The following is a 12,587-nucleotide window of genomic DNA, read 5'->3' as shown; positions in this document are numbered from 1 at the left end:
TTCCAAGAAACATCAACACTGTTCAATGATTGCTCCGATAATATCAACACTTTTGAAAGATTACCAAGTGTTTTCTTTAAGGATAACCAGGCACCACTATTTTTCCTTATTTTTATCTTGTTATAATTTCAATTTTGATTTATTTATCCAAATTTTAGGCATGACCAAGCATAAATAACATATTTAGAATATTTGATACTCTTCCAGCCTAATGTTAAGAAGTTTGTTAGTCAGGATAAAATAACCTATTGTATCACGTGAGAAACTTTAAATGTCGTAATTATTACACCAGTCCAAGAATGTCGACGTCAGTAAGTGTCAAAAGCTAGTTTATGTGCAATGCCAAACCATTACATAGCTGTTCTGAATGTTGTGGCTTAAGACTATGTCTCTTTGATTTTCTTGTCATTACTATTAAGGGTTTCCCCCGTAAATTTATTCTGATAGCTTTTTTTTTTTGCATTTGTTTTCGGTCACAAATTTACTAAGCATTATTTTGGAGCCGCAAAAGGTCACGAAGAACTTTGGGGCAATACTTAAATTGCAATATAGATATGATAAATTATTAAGAAAAGCCCTCAATCAACAGTAACGACAGTAAAATGATAAAAAAATCCTGTGAGATACCGCACCTTAAAATCAAATAATTTTGTCTTAATGTGCCATCAGTTGGAACGGATGGAAGACAGGATCTGTAGAGGACGTATATACCGTTCCGGGTCATTTATTTATATTTTACGTCCCTCGCCGTTAAACTTGCCGTCTTTTCGAGTGACTAAACGTTTACAAAATAAGTATATATGTTTGAATATATTGCATACTTTTTGCATAATTAGCTGGAAAAGTTGCGTTTTTGTGCAATATGAATACGGAGAATTAAATGGAATATGAAACAGGAAACTTTTTAGGTACAGAAATGTTAAAAATTCAAATTTTCCAGCTAATCATGTAAAAAGTATGCACTACATTTTTTTTCCCTCTCGGTTTGATGGTGTTAGGCCAGTAAAAAAAAGACAAGTTTAACAGATAAAACGTAAAAAAAAAATAATAATAATGACCCGGAACGGGACATACCACTCTTAAAGAGATGAATCTTGTGCAGCTGTTTTGCAGGAATGAACTTCTGAAGTCGATTCAAAATTTTGCGGATCAGCAGGAGGGCGAGGGGTGCGGACAGTAGACCTACCTTGCAGGGACAGAGGCGTGATGGGGCCGGTGGAGACGTGTCCCGCGGGAAGTCAGCTCGGTCTCATCTCACGGGGGGGTGTGAGTGTATCCAAGCACCAAGCACCGAGCACCGAGCACCGAGCACCGAGCACCAAGCACCAAGCACCAAGCACCAAGCACCAAGCACACGCTCGCGAAGACGACCGCGGCGACACCGACCAGCTGTCCGAGACTCACTGGAGCCTCGGCGTGCGGTGACTTCACCGAGCACTGCAGCGATGACCCCCCCCCCCCCTCTCTCCGCGGCCCGGCCCACCTCACGCCGTGCAACAAACGCTTAAAACACTCTCCCCGCGGGGGGCACACCGCGCGCAACAAGTTTCCGCCGCGCCGCGACCAGTGCTGGGTTCTCGATTCATCGCCCGCTGGTGCTTCTAGTGCGGCATCGCCTCTGATCGCCTCAGAGCACGAAGTCTCGTCGTGCATAGGGCACCTATGACCATAACATTATATGGCGGGGAAATGAAAAAAGATGTCATGCAAGTCCCTCGAGTGCTTTCAAGGATCTCTACCGGGCCCCATAAAAAAATTCTGTTACGATTTACCGCGGGGGTTCGTAGAGGATAGCCCAATTGAAGATTTTACTACACACACAGTTTTATTGATGGCCACTACTTATGTCACTTACAATTGATCTTATAAAATAGCAAATAGTCAATTGCACTTAAAGAAATGTCTATTCCCCAGTCACTCGTTTTTACAATCCACACACCTCGCTGGGCCGCACCTCTGGCGCAACTCTCGCCGCAGCACCCCTCGTGGATCTCCACCGCGAGACTCCGTCGCAGCAAACCGCCGCCGACGCACTTGCCTTCGCCGAGGATCCGCTCGGCGCCTCGCTCGGAACTTCGCTTGGGACTCCGCCGCGCCCGCGACACTATCGCCCGGAACTGAACTCTCTGCCCTGGAACCTTCGTCCAGGGACTTCACCGCTTTATCGCCCGGAAACTCCGCCGCGGGAAAACTCCCGACTCCACTCACTCACTCCCTGCCCTGGAACCTTCGTCCAAGGACTTCGCCACTCTGCCGCACCCGCGGCACTATCGCCCCGGAAGCTCCGCCGCGGGAAGGTTCCCGCCTGAACTCTTTCTCTGAACTCTCCTGCTGAGGCCGACGTCCTCTTTTTATATATCAGCCGCCATTTCTGGAACTCACGAGCGCGGCTGGGGCCAGTCGCGTCATTCCGCGCCGACCCGACGGCAGAAATCTCTCGAAACACGTGTCGACGGCTCGCGTAACTCCGCAGCTGTCAGGTTTCGGATGTCCCACTAACAGAGCCGCGCGGGGAGCTGAGGGCTGGAGGGAGGGGAAGCGGCGACCCAGGTGCGCACTGCACATCTCGTGTTACGGCGGCATGTGATGCAGGGAAGTCTAAGATCTCCATCAAGTTCTGTCCCTGCCCGATTATACCCGAACAATTCACCTTCGGCCAACCTCGGGTTTATTTATATATATTTATATTTCTCTGTTTATTTTAATGTAGCTATACTAACCTAACTAATCGTCCATAGTGTTTTAAAGTATTTTAATGTAGCTAACCTAACCGACCACTTTTAATATTTGAAATCATTTTTCCTGCGCAAAAATAAAACAAATCCCGAAGTTGGCCGAAGGTGAATTATTCGGGTGTAATCGGGAATGGCAGAACTTATGTGCATCTTAGGTCTCCCTGTGATCTTCGAATATATATACTGTATAGAAGTCGCCAGCCCAGGTTAAAATTTCTAATACGGTTTTGAGGTAGTTGCTTAATTCACCGCCGCAATCGCCACCATCTCTAGGGCATCGACTTGTGGTGGTCCCTAGCGGACAAGTGTCGAACTCTTCAAACACCCCTTCCCCCTCCCGTTGAACGACCTTGAGCTGCAGTGAATGATGGGTAGGGGGTACGGGGAATGACAGCGGGCGACAGTGCTGCACTCTAACGTGTAAATAACAACTAAGACGATACAGGGCGTTACGGCAGCGCACTGCAGCGGTGAAGTTCCCAAGCTGCTCTTCATACGCTTCTGAAAAACGTAGAGTAAATCCTATCCACTCGCGACTTCTATACAGTATATATATTCAAAGCTGTGATGCAGCCCAGCTAGCTCTGCACCTGCATGTGACGTGGCCTTGCTCGCGTTCGTGACAATATTCTGAAAACACACGTTTCCATGTCTCTACTACATCACACTCTTGCTTTCGACAATTTTCCTGAGTTTTTCCATTTTCCCAGTACAACCATTTTTTTTTATCTCCTTAATCAAACTTGCAAGATGACAAATATATCAACTAAAAACACATTTCAACCACAACACATGTGAAATTGAACATAGAATCTCTTATCGCGCAACAGTTTAATCAATGTTTTGCAAACAACGCTGCCAAGCTGCTAGTCCTAATATACTACTATATTTGATCAGACTTTGAAACAATACATTGATTGTGATTATGTAAATGACTATCGTCATTTGATGGTACTTTAAATCCATTAATACAAAGTTGATGCACTGATTGCTTTCCTTACGTTTTAATTCATGACAACATATGGGCCTTCAGTGACACGATTTGTGATCAAAATACAGAATAGGTTTTAAATATTAAAAGAACGCACTAGGATTAAAAATTACTACGCCAGTTTTAAAACTTGCATTTTGTTTGTGAATTTCGCTGTAGGTATTTTTCCCGGGTTTTGAAGCCATCATTTCAATTCCCTGAGTTTTTCCTGTCTGCGGGAATCCTGAACACGGATGCATCGTGATGCCGCTTTTTGTCCAGCCGTCTGTCTGCGCCGTGTGTGGGATGCAGTGTTCGCATCGTAGAGACAACTTTAGAAGACTGCTTCTGCACGGCGTTGACTTGTGTTCGACGACTGGAAATTCCAATCATCGGGCGTGAGCAAGCTCCACTTGGGCAATGTTTTGGGTACTGCAATACGGCGATGGCGTGTAAAAAAAAAAGTGACAAACTAAGTCACAGCATGCCATGTTCTGACAATTCGTAATTTCATTACCCAGTTCAATGTCATGTTCTTCCTTGGCTCCCTGATTGTATCAGTTCCCTTCAGGCTATCTCCTGGGTGACAACTTCTCTCGCGCAGGCCGACATATTTTTTCCGTGTTATCCTCACCTTCCTGCAGGGCGCATTCCCCTCTGCTCCCTTTCCAAAGCAACCCACTTCCATGATACTTACATCACACCTTTATTACTCTTCCTTTACATACCTCCCTACCTTTCACATTCCAAAAGCACCCGCTCCCCAGTTGAAGTGCATTGCACGTCAGAGCAGCCAAGTTCGCTAAACGAAATTCAGTGCCATTTTGACCCGTGTCTGTAACAACTGTTTCATTATCTGTTGTCATTATTCACAGTGTGTAGAACAGTTTCAGACTTTGCAAAAAAAATCTCCTCTTGTGTTATCAATTTATTGTTCGCAAGTGTAAAATGTTTAATCATGATTTAAATTTTTAAACCCGTCTGCGGTTTTTTTTCTCCAATAATTTTCCCCGAGTGTCTTAATTCCTGGTAATGAACATATGGTGGTGTACACCTGTTGGACAATATTTGCAATCACAGAGAAACTTCGGTTTGACACTCTGTATTGGTGTATGACTTGTACCCGATGGTTACTAAGATGTAAAATTTATGTATACTTTTCTTGAATGAACAGATTTATGAAACCAGGGGGGGGGGGTGTTTGTGGATTAAAAACATGGCCAAAAAGCGCTACTGGTGAAAACTGGTAAATTTTTAAAATAAAATGATGTTCTTCCTATTGTTATTGGTTATTACTGCACGGCTACCCCCCCCCCCTTTTTTTCACCTTATAAATTCTGAGCTGGATACGCCCATGATCCTGCCCCTGTCAGGCGCAGCTCGGTGGCCGGGGGTCGACACAAGCGGGATCACAGGGCGCACGTCATGGGCACTTAGAGCGGGATGGGGGGGGGGGGTAGCCCCGAAGCACGAACGAAAGCTACGGAAGCTCCAGTCACAGGGCGCCCAGCCACCTACATACTGCGGGCGCAACTTATGTCTATAAGGCTTATAAATGCGACGGAGACCACGAGACACAGCTATGCTGACGCACTCTTAACAACAAACAATGATGTAGGTATCCAAGATGGCGGCCTCCAGCACAACAAAAAAAATCAAGATGGTTGACATGATGCCATCCAAGTTGGCGGCCTCAAGCAGACTAAAACAATATGAAGGCTATGACATCATCCAAGATTAAAACAATATGACGGTTGCGATGTCATAATCCAAGATGGCGTCCTACAGCAGAATAAAACCAGATGCGGCTGTGATGTCAATCCAAGATGGCGAATGGTGCGTGACGAGGAACTACTGCAAACTGAAAGCTCCCGTGTCATAGAGTCGGTATTTATAGCCTAAAAGGAGGACGATGAGGGTAGGGAGCGTCAAAAATGGGAATTTTGTAATGTCAGAAAAGAGAGAGAGGGGTGACAATTTCATGGACAAAAGAGGTGGGGGAAAAGAAGGGTTACTGCAAGAACAAATAATTTTTAGAGAAGGGGGAGGGGTGGTGGATGGTGGGAATATGAATTGGAGGGGGGTTGTTAGTTCATATATGCATATGTATTGGTGGTACCGGGTCAGTCTAGCAGCCACCATGGGGGAAGGATCCATCGACATTTTTATTTTGCCCCCACCTGGTTCGGAGCGAGGAATCCAAGCTTCATAACATAAACGCGATTTTTAAATAAAATTTTATTAAAAATGTATTATATTATTTTTTTATAAAATAGGCTTTCCAATATATAATCGTTTATTTTTGTCTGTCGCGCGGGTGAAAACATGTTCACAAAAACGCTATATATCGCTGTGGCATCGCGTCTGTCGCGCCATTGTTGTTCCAGCATTAGGCGACCACGGGCCCCGGGGAACACGCCCAGAGGGAGTGAGTGAGCTTCCTTCAATTCAACTTTGTTCTCCCGGTGTACGACATCTGCGAATGGTATTATCTCTCGACATTTGCTGCGGGTAGCAGAATGATACGAAGCGCGGCCAGCTGTGCATAGATAGCCATGTTTCATTAGGGAAGTTTGTACTTCCTTGGAGTTCCGCCCATATGGGAAATCCTCCGTGTAGCGCGGACTAAGAACATTTCAGCCAGCCGCGGCAATGTTAAAAAGTTTCCCCACGAATTCACGAACAGTGCCGATCACAACATCCAGATATATAAATAAGTTTACGAGTATCTCCATAGATTAACGGATACTTCTTTTACTTACGAAGGTCATGAATTAGCAATAATCGCATTGGTATGATAACAAAACCTAATAAAAACACTGTTAAGTAGGGTGTCCGTACAGATATGTAAAAAAAAAAAAAAAAAAAGTCCCTGGCTTTCCACTGACAAAAATTTCAAATTTCCCTAATTTTTTTTTATCACGTTTTTATTAGCTCGCTTAGGGCAATGTCTGTTCGGGTGAAATTTTGTAATTAAATTTTAATTAACTTCCTAATGAGATATGGACTTGAAATATTGAACATAGCTCAGAATCGGATGACAATGCAAGAAAATGAAGAGAGAGAAAAAAACCTGAAAAAATAACCTAAATCATTAATGAAAACATGGAGTAAATATGTATTCAATAAACTGCACATCCTTTGGCAACAGCCGCCCGCTAACTGAAACGAGCAGACCATAGATGTTTTCACGAAAACATACGGTGGTAGCATGAAGGAGACGGCTTGCTGTGACGTAACTGAAGTCACATTTTTACCTCGCCATCGCCGTACTGTTTCGTCCAAAACTTTGCGGAAATAGTTCTCTATAACGTATGGTGGTACTAAAGTTCGAATTTAAAACTCCGTTGCAAAAACAGTCACTGTCATTAGAAAATGTATTTTAAAACTGTACTGTTAACACAATGCAAACACTACAATTCATGCCAATGTTCGGTGCAAACTTTATAATCGATTTGAAAGTAACTTTTCGATGAGCTAGACACTTTAATATCGCTTACCTATCGTCAGATAAACATAAGCTATGTTTTGTTCGTTTGCAACTTGCTACTGAATAATTGAGTGTACAAATAAACGACATATATGTATAATATTTTGCTCGCATAGAAAATGATTGATCATATTAAAAAATGTAAGTAAACCGGATTGTACTGTTGATTTCTTTCTTAATTATTTTTATATATTTCGATTGTGGAATTCAATATTAGTTCGAAGATTATTTCCTGCACAATTATAAATGTAACAAAAAAATTGTTTGGTATAAGTGGATCGCAAAATATAGGTTATGCTTAATATACTTAAATGAAAAGAAACTGAATTAAACCTAAAATATTTCGTCTGGCTGGCATTATCTCATCAAGGTGTTTAAAACTAATTGCACAGTTTCACACAAACAAGACTAAAAAGTATAAAATAATTTCTCTTAGTCGCATAGATATTCTAAACCTCATTAATATTTTTTAAATCGTACAAATTTTCCCCAAAATTTGTGATTGTGAATTTACGATATCTCCAATAATATTGGGAATATTTAAAATATATTTGTTAATCATGTGGATAATCTGTATTAATGAGGAAACTCATGAATCAATTCATATCGTTTGCAGTGAAATACAATTATCAGTCGAACTATTAATACATTAATGCTAAACATTTAGTGTATTTGTATTAATGAAAAAACTCATAAATCAGTCCATATCATTTGCAGTGCAATAAATTTGTTAGTCTAACTCTTAATATTAATACATCAATTATGTATTCCATGCGCCCCACGTTTTCCGAAATATTACCAGTATTATCTATCATAGCTATTGAAAATTCACGAACACAAATTTTCGGGAAATTTTGTACGCTTTTAAAAATAGTAATGATTTTGAATATTTATGAGACTAAGAAAAATTATTTTATACTTTTTTAGTTAGTTTTAAAACGTGGTCTATTAAAATGATTAATTAGTAATCATTTGTAATAATTATTTATATATTTAGATTTTGAAATTTTCTGTAAGAAATAAATATAATCTAGCCTAGACCATACTCACAGCTGGTTTGTTTCAACAAACACTTTCCTTTAATATGCCATTTTAAAGTGTGCAGAGCTATGCACTAACACACCATCTCGAAAAAAAAATGCTTTTACAGACTGTGTGATGGCAGACAGGATTACCTTTTCCCCTCAAATTACTAGCATTGGGGAATTTCCTGACTTTTCCAATATTTCAAGTGAATTCCCCGACTTTCCTTGGCCATTTCGAACTTTTTCACCTGACTTTCCAGAATGTGGACAATATTCTTCCTACAATGTACCTTTCATTAGCCTTGTTTAGAACAGAACAAAGATCTTGAATTACTACAAAAACTCGTAAATGAAGTCCGTTCACTGTAGGTTTTAACATCTGAAACCACGCAGTCAAGTTCTACACTATAAAAAAAATGTTTGCACTTTTATAAAATGGCAGTCCTTGAAAAATCAGTTGCCAACGATATCGCTTATGAAATTGCAAGCCAGAGCTTTGTACCATCTGCAATTTTACAAATGATATATTTGGCAACTTGAGTTACCAAGATTTTGTTTTACAGTGTAGGTCTTTCAATAAGGTTCAAAAAGCATTAACGTTCGTTCAGTAACTGACATTTTCTCTCTTTGGTGTTCAGTTAGCGGGAGCAGTGTGTCTGGGAGGAGAAGCCTAAGATGTCCATCAAGTTCTGTCCCTGCCCGAACACGCCCGAATATTCACCTTCGGCCAACCTCGGGATTTGTTTTATTTTTGCGCAAGAAAAATGAATTGAAATATTAAAAGTGGTCGGTTAGGTTAGCTACATTAAAACACTTTAAAACACTATGGACGGTTAGTTAGGTTAGTATAGCTACATTAAAATAAACAGAGAAATATAAATATATATAAATAAACCCGAGGTTGGCCGAAGGTGAATATTCGGGCGTGTTCGGGCAGGGACAGAACTTGATGTACATCTTAGGCTTACCGTCTGGGAGCGTCGCACTGGTGTGGTCTAGGTCAGGGGGCTGTCACTAACTAGTCAGGGTCTGCGATGAGCTTATTTTACACTAACGATTCGTCCGTACCAACATCAGAATGTCAGTCACATTAAAAGCTAATTTAAAAATAATTTTCAATAATGTTACTTGTGAACAAGCTATAATTTTATATTCTTAAAATGTTTATTGTTACTAGTATGACATTTTAGTGTTGAAGAAACCATTTTACAATTTTTTGACGTGACGTCTAATAAATCGATGCACGCACGAAAAAGTGTCCCACTACGGATGTCCCACTACGGATGTGTCCTGTGTGCTCATTGTACGCATGCGTGGCATCTCTCTTCCACTCGATTGGAACAACCATCGATTTGACTTTTCAATCATATTTTCGTCGTTTGAATTATTAATATTATGTCATTTAACGATCGTCCACCGATTTTCAGCACAATCGGTACGGTTATTTAAAAGTAATGTTGAATATTCAAATACGTTTTGAACCAACAATGGTGTTTTACAGTTACACATAATAATTCAAATTACACCCGGGATCTTTTGCACAATGTTTTAAAAAATATTGTAACACATTATAAATAAGTTTGGTGTATTTGGGATGCGTATTTGTTATCAAATCGTATTATAAAAACGAAATAATATTATTCTCCTACCCTGAAAAAAAGTTTATAAATTATAATGCCATTTGAAACTACCAATTTTCATGTATGGTTCGTGGCTGTGGGGTCAGCGTCGCAAACTTCCAGTCCAAAGGATGTCAATTCAAATCCTGGCAGGTGCAAACAAATTTTTTGTACTTGTAAAAATAAATACGGCGCGCGCATCATTTCAATAGTAATAAATATATTTGAATTAATGAATGCAAATAAAAGTAAATTTATTAATTAAATTGTACATTTCATTTCACTCCTTTGTATCCATACAAAATAGTGATAATTCAATAAAAATGATTCAAATTAAAAAAAATTTCTTCCTCAAAGAATATATTTTTAATGCCTAAATGGTTTGGTTGCAAAAGCCTATTACGGCTCAGTCTCAGACCGAATATGATATTTCCTTTTCTTCTGGTTCAATCATTTCATCAATGTTTTGTTATGACGTTGTCACGTTAAACTATCGTCCGGAAACTGACTTTACAGACAACCAATTTTTTTTTAATAAAGGTACTAAGAATAACCAAAGGATACACCATTAGGTTGAAGTCTTTTTTTTTTCCTTCATATCGCGCTCGTCAAAATATCGTTATGTTTTGCACATGCCTGCCTGATGTATTTAAAATAATAAATAGAATCTCTAAGTATTGAATAATGTGTAACGCCTCAAATGTAAAGAAATCGGGAGACCTCACATTTATGTTAATTTTGTGCGCCCATGTGTTTTTAATTTAACAGGTGATTCTCTGAAGACACTGATTCTAAATTCTTATCTGCGTATTTGCAGTATTTATAGCCACCATTTTGAATTAAGACAATTTGTGTGTATTGCGCAGTATTTATAGTACATAGGATAACTATACGATTTAAGTGGTGACCAAAACATATATGGCAAAGTAATGAAGATAAAGGTGTAATGAAGGCCATAGAGTGCTTTCAAGAATATGTAGCGAATGGGAAAAGAAAAAAAAAACTTATTTTTAACCATTTTCACTCTCCTAAAAACAGAGCTGAAATACGAAATACGGAAACAAAAGTAACGATGCGCCCTCAGCATATTATTAAATGTTTTTCTTAACGAGAAGCCTCGGATATCTTGAGCAGTTTTCAAATCACGTGTTTTTTTATTTATTTTTTTGGAGCTCTGCACACCGTATGTGTGTGTGCCCAGATGTGTGCACGTGCCAGGTGAACCCCTGAATGTCAAGTTTTTTTTATAGCTCACGACTATTAAATTTCACGGCAAATAAAAACAAAACCAGATGAGGTTATCACTACGGTATAATCAACGATTTCATTGCAAGCTGAAGCTATTCAGCTTTCCCTAATTAATAACTCCCGCATATCTTCAAAACGGTGTAAGAATTAGATTTGTGCATTAATGCTTTCAAGGAGAACCATTGAGGAACTGAAATATTTCATACTCGCTCCAGAGTTCTCTACGACTGATTTCATACAGCAGCACTGTGTTGCCCACTTGCTAATATTTGTGTGGCAATGAGTACTAAGTCCTATGTGTTACAATAATAATCAAGTTGAGCTCAGGATAAGGAAAATTCCTGCCTGTTCAGTTGTACATGAGAAATTAATATACGTACTCTAATCTGTGAATTGGAGCTAGTTAATATACGTTGTGTAGATGAAATTTGCACAAAATTTTATAATCGCCATTTGTCATGACATCATTTTAGCATCACACAGAATAATTTAACTCTTATTGAAAAAGTCTGTCGGTAATACACAGACAGATAATTTGGTGGTATGACTTAGTTTTTTCTAAGTTTAATTAAAAGTATTTTCAATTTTCCATTTCGATATGCGCTGAATTAAAAGTCAATAAACTGCATTCAAAATATTAACTTCTAATTAATTAAACAAAAAACATGATCACATGAAATTTCTTAAATATCGTGTGGTGTCGAATAAATTTTCAAGGAGCCAGTAAAAAGAAATATATTTCATTTTTATTGTTGGAAGTATTTAGGCCAATGTGGCGGCAATACTAAGTACGACAGAACACGTTTGATGTCCCGTCAATTGCACACTGCTGCCAACATGGTTAGGTTTTACTGTCGAGTAGCCCTGACATTCATGGAAAATGTCAAACCTAAAAATAAAATTAAAAAAACCCTTAACCCAGATTTAAAGGGTGTTGTTCTTTGTTTCAACCCTCATCCTTCGACATCACGAACCCTTTTTCATCTGCGCTAGTTAAAAAATATATCCATAATTGTGATAATTATATTTCGAGTCCATGATTCATAAAAATGTATACTAGGTACCAGTATGTTCTACAGACTTTCCGAAACAATAAATATAACCAAGAAATCTTTTTTGTGAAGCCATGGGCGTAGATATAGGATGGTTGTGGGGAGGGAAGCAGGGCAACAGCCCCCCCCCCCCTCAAATGAATTATGAAGACCATCACTGCAGTGGCCCCATAGCAAAACTCTTAGCTGTGAAACAGGGATGATAAACGTAATAATAATGACAAACTCATATTTTAAGTAAAGCATTTTTAATATTATCAAGTGTTTCGCTTATTCCATGCATTTAGGCCTAGACCACCTATTGATTTTCAACATAATGATTTTCACTGATTACATGTCAGATTATTATTTACCATGGTGTATTGTTGAAGAGGGGAAAATATACCAACGACAGAAACATATTTTCTTTTCCCACTCAAGGGTTCCGTTAATATTTCCCCTGTCCCTT

At 39.4% G+C, this 12,587-nt stretch overlaps 1 protein-coding gene across 8 annotated transcripts in view; it reads right to left on the bottom strand.

Annotated features, from left to right (window-relative positions):
• The window catches only part of LOC134528296 (kinesin light chain), a 247,810-nt gene that overhangs the window by 208,956 nt on the left and 26,267 nt on the right, over positions 1-12,587 (bottom strand). The window contains exon 1 of one of the 8 annotated variants that reach the window (XM_063361799.1): positions 1,187-1,384. The exons of the other annotated variants lie outside the window; for them this stretch is intronic. The gene's annotated coding sequence lies outside the window, so the exon portion shown is untranslated. Of the gene's footprint in view, positions 1-1,186; positions 1,385-12,587 lie in introns of those variants that run through there. 8 annotated transcript variants of the gene reach the window in all.

The sequence above is a fragment of the Bacillus rossius genome, chromosome 1 (assembly GCF_032445375.1).
Source record: "Bacillus rossius redtenbacheri isolate Brsri chromosome 1, Brsri_v3, whole genome shotgun sequence".
Lineage (NCBI taxonomy): Eukaryota > Metazoa > Arthropoda > Insecta > Phasmatodea > Bacillidae > Bacillus > Bacillus rossius.
Note: the sequence above shows the minus strand (reverse complement) of the source record. Positions and strands in the feature narration are given on the sequence as shown.